Genomic DNA, 14390 nt, shown 5'->3' with positions numbered 1-14390 from the left:
CCTGTTTATGTGATTATTAAATGAAAACTCATTGAACAGATTCTAGTACCTCTTTTACGTACCACTTAACTGTAACTGGCCACTTCAATGACATGTGCAGTTTTCCCGCCGAACCTCTACGACATTTACAACAAACAATTGTTGACATGACAGACAGTGTTATTGTGACATGTTGTAACGGTGGTGTATTTGGTGGGGGGTAAATAAAATAGAATGGAAAGCTCCGGCTAGTTCAAAGTAAATACACTCACGTTAGCACAAAATTTATAATAAAACAAAAGCTAAATGGTGTCTCTATACTTGCTGGAGGAAAGCTAGAGGAGAAACAAATTAAACAATATCACATTTTATAACTTTATTAATTATAAATAAACTCTTGCCTACAGAAAGGTTTCATTTAATGTTTCCCGAAATACTAAATTCGACACCATATAAAATATGAACTACGCTCAGTGGTAAAGCTGGGCCGCTTTAAGAGGGTCCAGGAAAAAGGTTTCTTACAACCATTTATTCTACAAAAACTAAATATGAATTTACCTAAAGTTATGCACCAGAATTCTCAAAATAAATGAAATCAGAAATTACTTTACACAGAAATTAAAAACCTGAATTACACAGCATTACCGGCAGGAAACGGGCAGGAGACACACCTTGTCAGGGATGAGCCGGCTGCTCCCCGGACTCCGGTGCTGACGCCCCCTCGCCACGTGGACAGGGCTGACCCTTCCATACGAAAACAAGGTCCAAAGGCACCTTGCGCCAGTAACGCCAAAGAAAGTTTCCTTGCACATCAAAATTGTAAAAGTTCTTGTTAAATTCTACTTCTGAATCTTTAAATCTTTACTTCTGCAATTCTCTAATTCTTTACTTCTTTAATTCTGCCCGACTCCTATGAAACAAATAAATTGGTCACATTAGTCGAGTGCCCTCACACACTGTGATAAACTAAACAAAAAATGTAAGCGAGCTCACCGAAGACCTGCAGACTGCAGACCGAGGATCTCCACGGAGCACTCCCACCCTTAGCATGTTTCTGCCAGCTGGAAATAAACCAATTTATGGTTAAGAACATCTCCACGTTTCACGCCATGGAAATATCAAAAGCTCACAATAAAATCTACTTACTCAGACTGACAGAACGCACCACACAAAATATGGAACGCCACGGCAGCACGTGGCATGCCGGGCTCCAGGCCCTTATACGGCCGTCCGATAACTATACAAGAGGATCTCGTCACAGAAAGAACGGCGCACTGAATGATCTCGAATTTAAAGGACCCAAAACAAAAGCCGGGTGGCAAACGAATAAACAATAAAATACTCTAATTCATTAAATGAAAATTACTCCAGTTTCTGTATCAGACCTTGAAGTAAACAAAACCTAACAAATATCATTCCAGAACAGCCTTAAAAAACCTATGATAACATTTGTTATCATGTCTCTAAAATATTATATTTTCCAAAAATCAATACTTAAAGTATATCAAAACTATACAAAGTTTTCCTGGAATGACAGCCAAAATACCTACAATTTCGAATAATACTTGTTGTATGGCAACCCTACAACAGATAAACATAAATATGTGCATTTGAAGTGCAACAGATAATGCAATGAACGAGAAGGAAGTGTTTCATTCAAAAATTAAATCTATCCAAAATATTTAATTACGACTATCAAAAAATCTGCTACGTTACACGCCCACGTTGGGCGCCAGTGTAACGGTGGTGTATTTGGTGGGGGGTAAATAAAATAGAATGGAAAGCTCCGGCTAGTTCAAAGTAAATACACTCACGTTAGCACAAAATTTATAATAAAACAAAAGCTAAATGGTGTCTCTATACTTGCTGGAGGAAAGCTAGAGGAGAAACAAATTAAACAATATCACATTTTATAACTTTATTAATTATAAATAAACTCTTGCCTACAGAAAGGTTTCATTTAATGTTTCCCGAAATACTAAATTCGACACCATATAAAATATGAACTACGCTCAGTGGTAAAGCTGGGCCGCTTTAAGAGGGTCCAGGAAAAAGGTTTCTTACAACCATTTATTCTACAAAAACTAAATATGAATTTACCTAAAGTTATGCACCAGAATTCTCAAAATAAATGAAATCAGAAATTACTTTACACAGAAATTAAAAACCTGAATTACACAGCATTACCGGCAGGAAACGGGCAGGAGACACACCTTGTCAGGGATGAGCCGGCTGCTCCCCGGACTCCGGTGCTGACGCCCCCTCGCCACGTGGACAGGGCTGACCCTTCCATACGAAAACAAGGTCCAAAGGCACCTTGCGCCAGTAACGCCAAAGAAAGTTTCCTTGCACATCAAAATTGTAAAAGTTCTTGTTAAATTCTACTTCTGAATCTTTAAATCTTTACTTCTGCAATTCTCTAATTCTTTACTTCTTTAATTCTGCCCGACTCCTATGAAACAAATAAATTGGTCACATTAGTCGAGTGCCCTCACACACTGTGATAAACTAAACAAAAAATGTAAGCGAGCTCACCGAAGACCTGCAGACTGCAGACCGAGGATCTCCACGGAGCACTCCCACCCTTAGCATGTTTCTGCCAGCTGGAAATAAACCAATTTATGGTTAAGAACATCTCCACGTTTCACGCCATGGAAATATCAAAAGCTCACAATAAAATCTACTTACTCAGACTGACAGAACGCACCACACAAAATATGGAACGCCACGGCAGCACGTGGCATGCCGGGCTCCAGGCCCTTATACGGCCGTCCGATCACTATACAAGAGGATCTCGTCACAGAAAGAACGGCGCACTGAATGATCTCGAATTTAAAGGACCCAAAACAAAAGCCGGGTGGCAAACGAATAAACAATAAAATACTCTAATTCATTAAATGAAAATTACTCCAGTTTCTGTATCAGACCTTGAAGTAAACAAAACCTAACAAATATCATTCCAGAACAGCCTTAAAAAACCTATGATAACATTTGTTATCATGTCTCTAAAATATTATATTTTCCAAAAATCAATACTTAAAGTATATCAAAACTATACAAAGTTTTCCTGGAATGACAGCCAAAATACCTACAATTTCGAATAATACTTGTTGTATGGCAACCCTACAACAGATAAACATAAATATGTGCATTTGAAGTGCAACAGATAATGCAATGAACGAGAAGGAAGTGTTTCATTCAAAAATTAAATCTATCCAAAATATTTAATTACGACTATCAAAAAATCTGCTACGTTACAATGTGATAATGCACATGATGATTTTTTTTAGACGAAATTATAATTAATTTTTTTGTTAGGAAAATGAAATCAAAAAAGTTACATGAAAAGATTTCTTAATTTATATTTAAAGTTAATTATTTTAATGTAAAGTATCATGTGTTAAAATATCTGCAACTAATAAATTAGGACCTTATATTTTTCTTTCTTTTACACTCACAAACTAAAATATAATATTGCAGGCGGAGCGGAAGTTATAAAAAATCGTTCTCCCTAGGGAGTTATGAAACTTCTAGTACTGTATTTAACTCTTTTTTACTCTTCTACATATTTATTTATATTGCAAGTGTGATAAAAAACATTGTGTGTAACTCAGGGCGTAAACATATTGCAAACTAAGTCTTTAAATCGCTCTGGCAAGCCGTTGCGATTTAACTTCCTCTCGTTAGCAATATGCGACTTCTGCCCCATGTTGCACAATGACCGTCGCCCACGCAAGACACGGCGTTACTCTTATAAGTGATATAAATATTGCCACAATTTATTTATCGCTGAAAATTCGATGCTTAGTTGGTTTAGCCCTTTAATACATTAATACGTTTTAATACGTACTTCATTACTTACTGTAATTACATGTTCCAGTTCCAAGAACACTCCTATTTAGGGCTTGCAGAACCGGAGCGGTTCCAAGAATTTCATTTCCCGGTTCTAAGTGGGACTGGAACCGGGAGTCCGGGTTCTTTCCCGGTTCTTAGTATTTTTAGGGTTCCATACCAAAAAAATTCAAAAGGAACCTTTATTTATTTATTTTATTTACCTGTGTGTTTTGAGAGAATAAGCACATTGGATTGGAAATAATTATGGTGTATTCGGGTAATGCTGTTAATTGGATAATTCCGAAATTCAAATGATAATCACTCGTACTTCCATAGTAATACCTAAGGGTCCCTTTTCGGAATTTACCAACGGTTTTTGACGTTCTGAATTACCCGAGTACACCTTACCAAATTTTTGTCCTAAACAATTCTTTACTGTGGTTTGTTACATTATATAAGGAAGTACAATAGTACCATTGCGATAAATATCATGTTTATCTTATCAGATTCAACTTTAGGTACTAATTAGTAATTATTTACAAATACTAAAAATTCCATCGCACAAATCCAAATGCAGATACAATTTAAAAAATGAATAAATCGGATATTTTGAAAAGAACCGGGAGCACCGGTTCCTAAATTTTTGTCCCGGTTCTTTCGCTACCATAAAATTACCGGGATTTCCCGGGAAATCAAGAACCGGGAAATACCGGGAGCATGCCCTACTCCTATTACGTACTAAGTAATAATAGATATTCTATTGAGAGGCAATGCCATATTAGATCCACTTATGAAGGAAATTAATACATTAATAAGCAATAAGACCCATATTACATAATACGTTAGAAACCTACGCATATACAGCCAAATGTAAATGAATATCTAGGTATGACAACGTAATAAATAAATAAATAAATATTATAGGACATTCTTACACAGATTGACTGAGTCCCACGGTAAGCTCAAAAAGGCTTGTGTTGTGGGTACTCAGACAACGATATAATTATATAATAAACAAATAGGTACTTATATACATAGAAAACATCCATGACTCAGGAACAAATATCTGTGCTCGTCACACAAATAAATGCCCTTACCGGGATTCGAACCCGGTAAGTGACAATAGTTGACACTACGTGGCGATCAAAACGCAGCCTGGCTCTGTCTTATCACTACGTAACATATCCAAAAGCACAAACATACACATACATACACCCTGTTTTTATTGAATTCCGTTAACTTTTAGGGAAGTTTTATTACATCAAATACAATTAATTTCAAGTAACTTTTTTTTTTTATACTACGTCGGTGGCAAACAAGCATACGGTCCGCCTGATGGAAAGCGGTCACCGTAACCTATGAACGCATGCAACGCAAACAGTGTCACATGCACGTTGCCACCCCATTAGAAACTTGTACATTCCCTTTTGCTGTGTTAAGTACACAGCAAAAAGGAGTGTAACGTCTAGCGTCTTAACTCTTGCGGATATAGAGTTATTCAAAAAAATAGATATAATTGCTGAACACGTGTGTAACAGCCTTTACCAATTCCTAATATTATTTGTTTTGACATGTGCCGTCAATCACTTGACACTAACTTGAATATTATTCTTAAGGGTCTCTCACACTAATAAATTCATTTATATTATGTATGAAAATTATGAATATTTTTTTTTTGCGAATGTAACTAAAAGTGATATACAGGGTGGTTCCTGATAATGAACCAAACGGCGTGTCTAATTTAACGAAAAACAAAAAAAACACGGTGTATATACCATATAATCACTCCTGTATCCCATAAAGGGGTGGGTAGAGCACATGAACTACCAAGTTTCAGTGCCACTCTTGGCAAAAAGGGGTTGAAAGAAATGCACAAACGCTTATACTTCAACGATTAGCGTCAACGAATGTCATTTCATTTCAGCTAGGCCGGCAAGATCGATAAAGAGCTAAATGACCAGAAATATACGACTATTGTCAGGACGCTGTTTTTCTGGATGTATGCGGTGACAGTTGAGCTTAATATGAAGAAAATAGTTGTTATAAAATTCCGCAACATGGCGCGTTGATATATTTCTGGTCAGTGTGCGCAGCCGCATGCACAAACGCTCACGGTAATATCTCTTTCGTAGCTCTCTATATCTATCGCTCTTGCGTATTGGCGCGACGCAGAAACGAAGTCGCAGAAGGGCCAGGCCCCGTAGCCGAATGGCATTTCTCCGACGCCAAACGAAAACGATACGCCGCTGGCTCTGTCGCGCCAATACGCAAGCGCGATAGAGATAGATATCTACTAGCGCTTCGTTTCGTGAGCGTTTCGTGAGCGATTGTGCCATTCGGCTAGCCACCCAGGCCCCGTAGCCGAAAGGCATTTCTCCGACGCCAAACGAAAACGAAACGTAGTCCGGCTCTGTCGCGCCAATACGCAAGAGCGATAGGGATAGATATCTACTAGCGCTTCGTTTCGTGAGCGTTTCGTGAGCGTTTCGTGAGCGTTCGTGCCATTCGGCTACGCACCCAGGCTTTTAAATTACGTAAGGTAACGCTTACGAAGTATAAGCGATTGTGTCGTTGCCTAGGTTACCTAGAGCCTCTGAAATACGACACCCTACATCGTCATCGTAGAATTCGTAGAACTAAAGCTTGGGTGGAATAGATTGAAATGTTTGGAAGCAGTAAACATCGTATTTCGTAGGTACGCAGTTATGATATCGGTATATCAATCAATCAATCAATATTATTTATTGCAAACCATGGTATTACATTACAGATGTTACAGTATGAAGGAGGTCGCATGGCACCCCGGTAGGGCATGGCAATATTGGCTATTTATTATACATTAATTATATACTAAATTATATCTAGTTGTCTACAGATACTGTAGTCCTTTAAACATTTATGACATATTCTATATAGTTAGTGAATAATTAATTGGCGGAGACTTTTATAGCATTGAGCCCTTGACTTGTACTGCTTGTGCTTTAAATATCGCTGCTAACTTACATTGATCTGCCTCTAACACTCTGTATATACATAAAGCAGTACCTATATTGAAACACATATTTTTAAATTAAAGGAAAAATGGAAAAATTCACACTTCCGACAGTTCCGGCTGGACTCGAACCTGCGACCTACGGCTTTGACGGGGCCGTCGCTATGGCCAACTTACTAATTTTTTTTAAATTAAAATTATGTATTATCATTAATCGCTCGCTCGCAGTTTCTGCATCATAAAAAATAAAACAAATTTTGTGTATTGAATCCTCAGACAACCCTCTTATTCATAAAACTTTACGTCTCAATTATTTTTATTATGCCTTTATCACAACAAACTATTATTTAGCTAATTGAGGCTTGTTCCATGCTTTAAAGTTGCACTTCAAAAATAAGCAAAATTTTAACAAAAACAAAGTTATCGATTTGAACAAACACAAGTGTTTGTTGTCGCAAAAACCCACTCGAGAGCAACTTGGCCCATTTTCTGCTAAAATATTTAAATCATTCCCTCTCAGCAAGGTGCGTGTCTCATTAAAAAACTAATAAATTGTGTTTAAATTAATGCTGTATTCTGTCTTTGACACTAACTAAATAAACAAATCGTTTCATTCCATTGGTAAAAAAATACCTATGGCTTGCCACAGACAGTCTTAAAATTTCATAATCTTAAAAAAAAATTGTATGTAAACTGACAGTTCAAACTGACACTGACAGATCTGGCAGTGTCAATTTGCATACAATTTTTTTTTAAGATTAGGAATTTTTAAGACTGTCTGTGGCAAGCCTTGCCTTGTTTTTTTCCGTAAGTGCGTTTTCACATTATCCGATCCGATATCGGTTGTAGGAAGGATTTCAAAGGAAAAAATCAAAGATGGCGGCGTAAATGTATGGAATATCGTATCGTCCGACATCCGATATCGGATCAGATAACGTGAAAACGCACTAAATTAAATTGAACATAGGTACTTACTTATCATCGACCGGTCTGGCTCAGTCGGTAGTGACCCTGCCTGCTGAGCCGCGGTCCTGGGTTCGAATCCCGGTAAGGGCATTTATTTGTGTGATGAGCACAGATATTCGTTCCTGAGTCATGGATGTTTTCTATGTACATAAGTATATATTTATCTATTTAAGAAGGTATATCGTCGCTTAGCACCCATAGTACAAGCTTTGCTTAGTTTGGGGCTAAGTTGATCTGTGTAAGGTGTCCCCAATATTTATTTATTTATTACTTTATTTTGTGAAAATGGTTTAACTTAAAAACACTAAAACTCGAAAAAAAACACAACTTGAGGAACTGGAAGATACATAAGTAGGGATTGGAAAATTTCATGATGTTTACTTAAAATAATTATAATTTGATTGTTTAACTTATAAATTAAAAGTGTATTTGTTGATCTTATGAAAAAAAAACATTGCTCAGTAGGTATTACTTGGGATCACATTACACAATTTGTTAATAATCTCACGAATGTTCTAACAATTTATTTCTTCATTCAATGTTTTCTTAATAAAGCATTTTCTTGAATTCAAACATATTTTTAGTACAAAATAATTATATTCCAAGTTTTGAGTACTCAGATCGGGGGGTTACCATGAAATTAAATGCTAAACCCGTTCAGTTTAGGTTGAGAGGGACGGAGCTATGTAACTGCTGTAGCTGTGTCCCTTTCTCTCGACGTAAACTAAACATCTTTAGGACTTCATGGTAACCCCCCAGAACCTAGTCTAACCTAGTCACGTCCTCTAAAATCAATCAAAATACACAAAGCTGAAATTCGATCTAGATATCTCACTTTTCAGGCACTCAGACTGCCGATAGGTTCCAATTGCCTTCTTAAAACATTAAGATAACTACAAATGGCGATGATTGGTTCTTGAGACAGAACTCGATCTCAAGTGTCGAGAGGTCCTACCACTAAACACGTTCAATGTGTTGCCTCGCTGAAAAACTTGTAAATTCGTACGTAAGTGTGACAGGAAGGCAACGCGTCGAATGTGCTTTGCGGTAGGCCTGAGAATTGCTAAGGATAAGTTGAGAACTGAGTTTCAAAGTTGTTCTTATTATCTTGTGATCGGCTTTATACAAGCATTTTTTTGTAATGGAAGCAAATGAGCAAACGGGCTACCTGAGGGGAAGCAATGATCGCCGCCTATGGACATAGGCAGCATCATAAATAGGAGCCGATTACCTGTGTCAGTTTTTGATAAGTAACGCAAAATACCTTCTTCTTGAAGAACAAATTTATCGTAAGTCGTAACTTGGTCGTAACGCATGAGAAACATGGAAGCTATAGCTATTTTCACAACTAGCCTGGCTAAAACGAGTGATTGATATGTATTAATTCATAATTTACATATCTATTATTAAGTAAGTACCTACCTTGTAAAGTCCCTAGTTAATAGTCTGCATATTATGTGTGTACTGCATCCCGATTCTTAGAAGTTTTTTTTTATGGGATAGGAGGCAAACGAGCAGACACGTTGCCTGATGATAAGCGATCACTGCTGCTCAAGTCATTCCTCAATTTAGATACTCCTCATTGTAAGCCACGGCACACACCTATCCTTATGTACATATACTAGTACTGACCTAAACTAAAATGCTGGAAAATGTTTAGCTCACCGAATAATGGCCGTCGTAAATTTTTCTGCTACGGTCGTTACTAGCCTGTTATCCTATTCTAAAACCAATTTTGAGGAAACGAGCCACGTTCTAAGAACCTAAGGTGAGCATTAAAAAGGCAAATTTAAAGTAATCTAAAAATCTACGCGACCGATTCATAAGTAATTCAGCCATTGTGTATTTTTTCAAATTTGAAATTCCGTCGGAATAGTAACGTAATTTCCATAATAAATAGAGGCATAAGAAACCGTCCGTATTGTAATCGAATTCGTCGTCATCGCGAGGTCGTTATTGTAAAAGCATTATCTGGGATCGGATCGGGCCGGGAATATAAATGTCGGGATCGTTCACGACATTTAGAGCAATATGTCAGTTGCCGGCCTGCGTCGGATGTGCGGATTCTCCTTGCCAATTAACTTCCTTATTTAATTGTAATGCCCAATTAATATTCTCCTTGGTGTCGCTCCCGACTCAGAACTTTGTCTTTGAAAAGGTCAGAATTATTCGCAGTATTTAATTGTCATCTTGAGTTTGTGTTTTTAAACTCCCCGTTTAAACAGAGGGGTTTTAACTTTTGTTCTTACATACACCGTTTTATGATAATAACATTTTTCGCAATTTTTTTTTTTGTTGGCACAAGCTTTTATCGCCGACTGTACCTTTCTTTCAATAGCCATCTACTGCTCTCCGAGACGTTTCTAAAAACCCATTACTCGATGGGGATACGACGTTTCACAACAGAGTTCCTATGACTACCTTTCTGCTCCATCATCAGAATCAACTCCATGATACCATAATATTGCATTGTCACGTGATTTACATATGAGTGCAAAATTTCAGCTCAATCGGAAACAGGGAAGTGGCTCAAATTTAGCTTCTACGTTTTGACTAACAATGCAAGTTGAAAATAATATAATATAATATAATAATTTAAGTTAGTTTTAGTTTATTATTTATTATGTTTTAGTATTATGGTATGTCGTCAAAAAATACGCTAATTCTCTATTCTTAAAAAAAAAGTTGAATAAAAGCTTGTAATAATAAAAAGAGGATATTTCTTTGTACATTATCAACTATTAATTACATTACAGTATCGTATTGAAGTAAAAACTGAAGCTCAATACATCGTTCAAATCACTTACGAAGCTTTCAATATGAAACGATTTCCACCAAAACCACCGAAATCTAAAAACTATCCTGACACCCATTCCTTAAAAACATTTCCGTGCATACAATTGGAATGTGATTTTTGTCACCGCGGTATCCGCCACACACTTATATATGGAATGGCTCAAATTGGTTGTCATTTCAATGGGCTTAAGCCAGTTTTACTCCAAGCCGGTTGTTCGCTCGCATATCTAAAGGCGTAGATTCATAGTGCAGTAAAGTCCGTTCGGTTCCCTGCGTAGCGGCGTAGCTAAATGACATTTCTGCGAAGCGAAACGCCGTAGATATGTAGTCTGGCTCTGTCGCGCCAATACGCAAGATCGATAGAGATAGGTAGCTAGGAAAGAGAAATTATCGTGAGCGTTTGTGCATTCGGCACGCGCCACCCGCATACCCGCACCGGCGCGCGGCGTTCACACGACTCAATTTCTCATGGATGCCGCCGTTGACACATTAGTCTGTGTGATCCTAGCTTAATAGGGTTTAGACGTAAGGAGGTGATTAGAGCCGAGTAGCTGAGTAGGATTTTTAGCAAAGTGTTAAATAATATAGGTTTTTTTAGTTCTATAGTACTTATCCATACTTAATATTATAAAGGGGGAAGTGTGTGTGTCTGTTTGTTTGTCCGTCTGTCACGGCAAAACGGAGCGACGAATTGACGTGATTTTTTATGTAGGCATAGTTGAAGGGATGGAGAGTGACATAGGCTACTTTTTGTCTCTTGTAAGCCCCCACTTCCCTGAAATGGGGGTTGGAAATTTGTATGGAGAATCCTGCAATTTTAGAAATTATCGCGAGCGAAGCCGCGGGCAGAAGCTAGTTTATTATGAATCGGACAATTGACAAGTACGGACTACTTAAATATACCTGGGACTACCTAGTTTCCGAAACAATGATAGCTAATATGGATTGTGTTATGGGCTTAACGGGGAATCAAAGGCAACTGTCGACGTCCACATTACCACAGTCGCGACTAGTCGGTAGGTATCTCCATAGAGGAATAAGTAAGAGAAGAGTTGTACAGTTTGGCGAGAAACATAAATGTGAATAATATAATGTACTTATATGTTAAATAAATTTAAAAAAAATAAAAAACCATACATCAGTAAATGCGGGTTATTTGTATAGGCATAGTTAAGTGACATCTAGCGACAATCACGCGTCAATCACGCGTCAAATACCGTGAATTATCAGTACCACTCCTCGATTGGCAACTATGTCTCGTCTGCCAAAAATTTAATATTAGAACATTTTACAACTTATATTACAAGCAGAAGAATTGAAAACAGAATACTGATTAATACTATTGTAAACTATTGGTGAGCATTAGACTTTTCGTTCGTCGCGACATCTATTGACAAGTAGCAGTACTGATAATTTACGCTAGTTGACGCGTGATTGTTGCTAGATGTCATTTTAACTATGCCTATACAAATAACCAGCATTTACTGATGCATAGTTACAACTTTTCCCTTACTTATCGTCACTACTTTTAAAAATACTTGTATCTTCGTCTGTCAATGAAAAGAAAATTGTAGTAAGTATGTATGGAATGCATATAGACTTACTGCGTTTTAACTTTGAGAAACAGCGTGAGATACGAGATTTTTTAAAAGTAGTGACGTTATTCCTCTATGCTGTATGGTATCCCATAAATGCCAAATAGACGCCACTTTAACGTACGCAGTCACTGTTCATATGGTGTCACAGATCAATAACAAATTGATAATTGATTGCTTAAGACGACTAACGAACCAAGGTGTCATTACACCTAAAGCATAAGTTTATTCCGCTCCAAATATCACTCAGATAATATACAATTTACACTCTAGAGATCAAAGCAAGTGACAATTAACGGCAATCAAGCCACGGGCGTATATCCGCTTTCCCATACAAACACGCGCATCAATGGATTGATAATTACAAGACAAAATAATTCAATACGTCCCCATTACAGAGTAATTGTTTGGATAACGGTTTCAATTTGCGAGGGTGGCTCGATTAAAACCGTACATAGTCGGGTTTTATTAGACGGGCATGAATAATTAAGTGATAGGGGACTCATTATGTAAGGAAAACAATTAACGAAAGTGGTTGAGCGCGTGCCGCCCGCATCTGACGTGCGATTCCAATATCTATCGTATACATTGTTTCATTCACGAAGTCGCGTGCTTTGGCACAAATTCTCATACATTTAAAGGTTATATTTGACAAATATGGGTGCCATCATGAAGGACATCGTCTATAGGCGGATTAAACGTCAAAGAGTGCTTCGATTGCAAATGGTTACGTACGTGTGAAGCTGAAGAGAGGAAGGGAAGTGAATCTGTTGATATTCAAAAATCACTGGGTGGTTGGGATTCGCCGGGATCTTTTTCATATGTATAAACTCTAGGGCAAAGAGGATCGAGAATTATAGAGAGTTACTGTCAAAGTAAAATTTGTAATCACAGTGCATAGACTGCCATCTCTCGACACAGGCTTAAAACTTTTGAACTTCAGGTTTGACAATTTGGCTCATATTCTTAGCTTGATATGTGTTAAAATGTCAAATATTCATATTAGCGCCATCTAGCTGAGCGTACCCCAAAGGTGCCATCTAGGCCACCGTACCTTTTTCTGTATGGTACTGAGGTACGTTTTTTTCTTAGACTTTATCTGTCTTATACGGAGTTATATATGTCTTTGCTCTAGGGATACCCCCTCAAGTTACAAATGGATGCAGTAAATTAATATCCGCACATGGTATGCGCAAATCAAAACTTTCATGACAAGACATAAGAAAAAATGTACAATGGGGGCAATGGAGCAGACGGTCTGTCTTCTGCTGCAGACCCGGAACGTATATGCCTTTGGATTTGTTTACGGGTAGAGTCTTAAAAAGATTATGACTTCAAACTTAGGGGGTGAGTAAGTCTAATAAATAGGTAGTATCTAACTATGTACTTGCGCTAACTGGAGAATGATATTTTTATATTGAAATCAATTAGGAACTAGGTATAAGTAGGTAAACACTATTAAAAAGGAATAGCCGGGCTATGGTAGTTTCAACTCAGTTGAGGCCACGCACACTATAACACTGTCATGTAATGACAACGAGATTTTGAAATTAGTGTTCTTACCGTGTACCGACTGCAGATTCAACAGTGAATTGTAAGAAAGACCAAAACGTTTCTATTTACTATTTTGTTAAGAATTACGTCTATAGAACAATTTTCAAACAAAGCAGAAAATAAAATATCTCGTATGTGATTAATTAATTGTCAGATTATGACAGTAATATAAATCGTAGAAATCAAAGATAATATGTAATAAATTGCCTTATTTTATCATCGTAGCTGTTAAAATGGTGTTTACCTACCTATTTTTTCATTACTTATTAGCAGACATAGAAGTCGCAGTAGCAATAACGTCAATTAACATAGGGACATCCTTCCGATATAAAATATATCGATAGCTGTATACTTATTAATATTTGTAAGTGAAATTTCATATGAGCTATAAAGTTCACCGGATAATTTAATTTAATAAAATAATATCGTTTGTCCTTAGCAAAATTTTATTCGTGCCACCGCGACTTCCAGCTAGTAATTCTGAGTTCACATTTAATAGCGTCATGAGAAAATTAAATGAAGAAATAGCAGCAATTGATAAAGAAACGTTTCACAGTATTTTCAGAAAAACCCAAGAAAACGAAGAAAGATATAGGGAAAGGGAACCTATGATAGATGATTTAACCGAAAACCAAAACCTTATAATCAATCCTAACGAATCAGATGAAGATATG

The 14390-nt window shown here is 37.1% G+C and overlaps 2 long non-coding RNA genes across 2 annotated transcripts; both read right to left on the bottom strand.

Annotated features, from left to right (window-relative positions):
* Positions 1–340: 340 nt before the first annotated feature.
* Positions 341–1689, bottom strand: LOC125224928. The gene is made up of 3 exons (XR_007176937.1): positions 1126–1689; positions 973–1040; positions 341–889 (listed from the first exon to the last, which is right to left on the bottom strand). It is a non-coding gene; the product is annotated as an uncharacterized LOC125224928 (long non-coding RNA).
* Positions 1690–1882: 193 nt separating this feature from the next.
* Positions 1883–3234, bottom strand: LOC125224927. Its single transcript, XR_007176936.1, has 3 exons — positions 2668–3234; positions 2515–2582; positions 1883–2431 (listed from the first exon to the last, which is right to left on the bottom strand). It is a non-coding gene; the product is annotated as an uncharacterized LOC125224927 (long non-coding RNA).
* Positions 3235–14390: the final 11156 nt, after the last annotated feature.

This window comes from Leguminivora glycinivorella, chromosome 3 (genome assembly GCF_023078275.1).
Source record: "Leguminivora glycinivorella isolate SPB_JAAS2020 chromosome 3, LegGlyc_1.1, whole genome shotgun sequence".
NCBI classification, from domain to species: domain Eukaryota; kingdom Metazoa; phylum Arthropoda; class Insecta; order Lepidoptera; family Tortricidae; genus Leguminivora; species Leguminivora glycinivorella.
The sequence above is the reverse complement of the archived record's forward strand: the minus strand, read 5'-3'. Positions and strand labels throughout refer to the sequence as shown.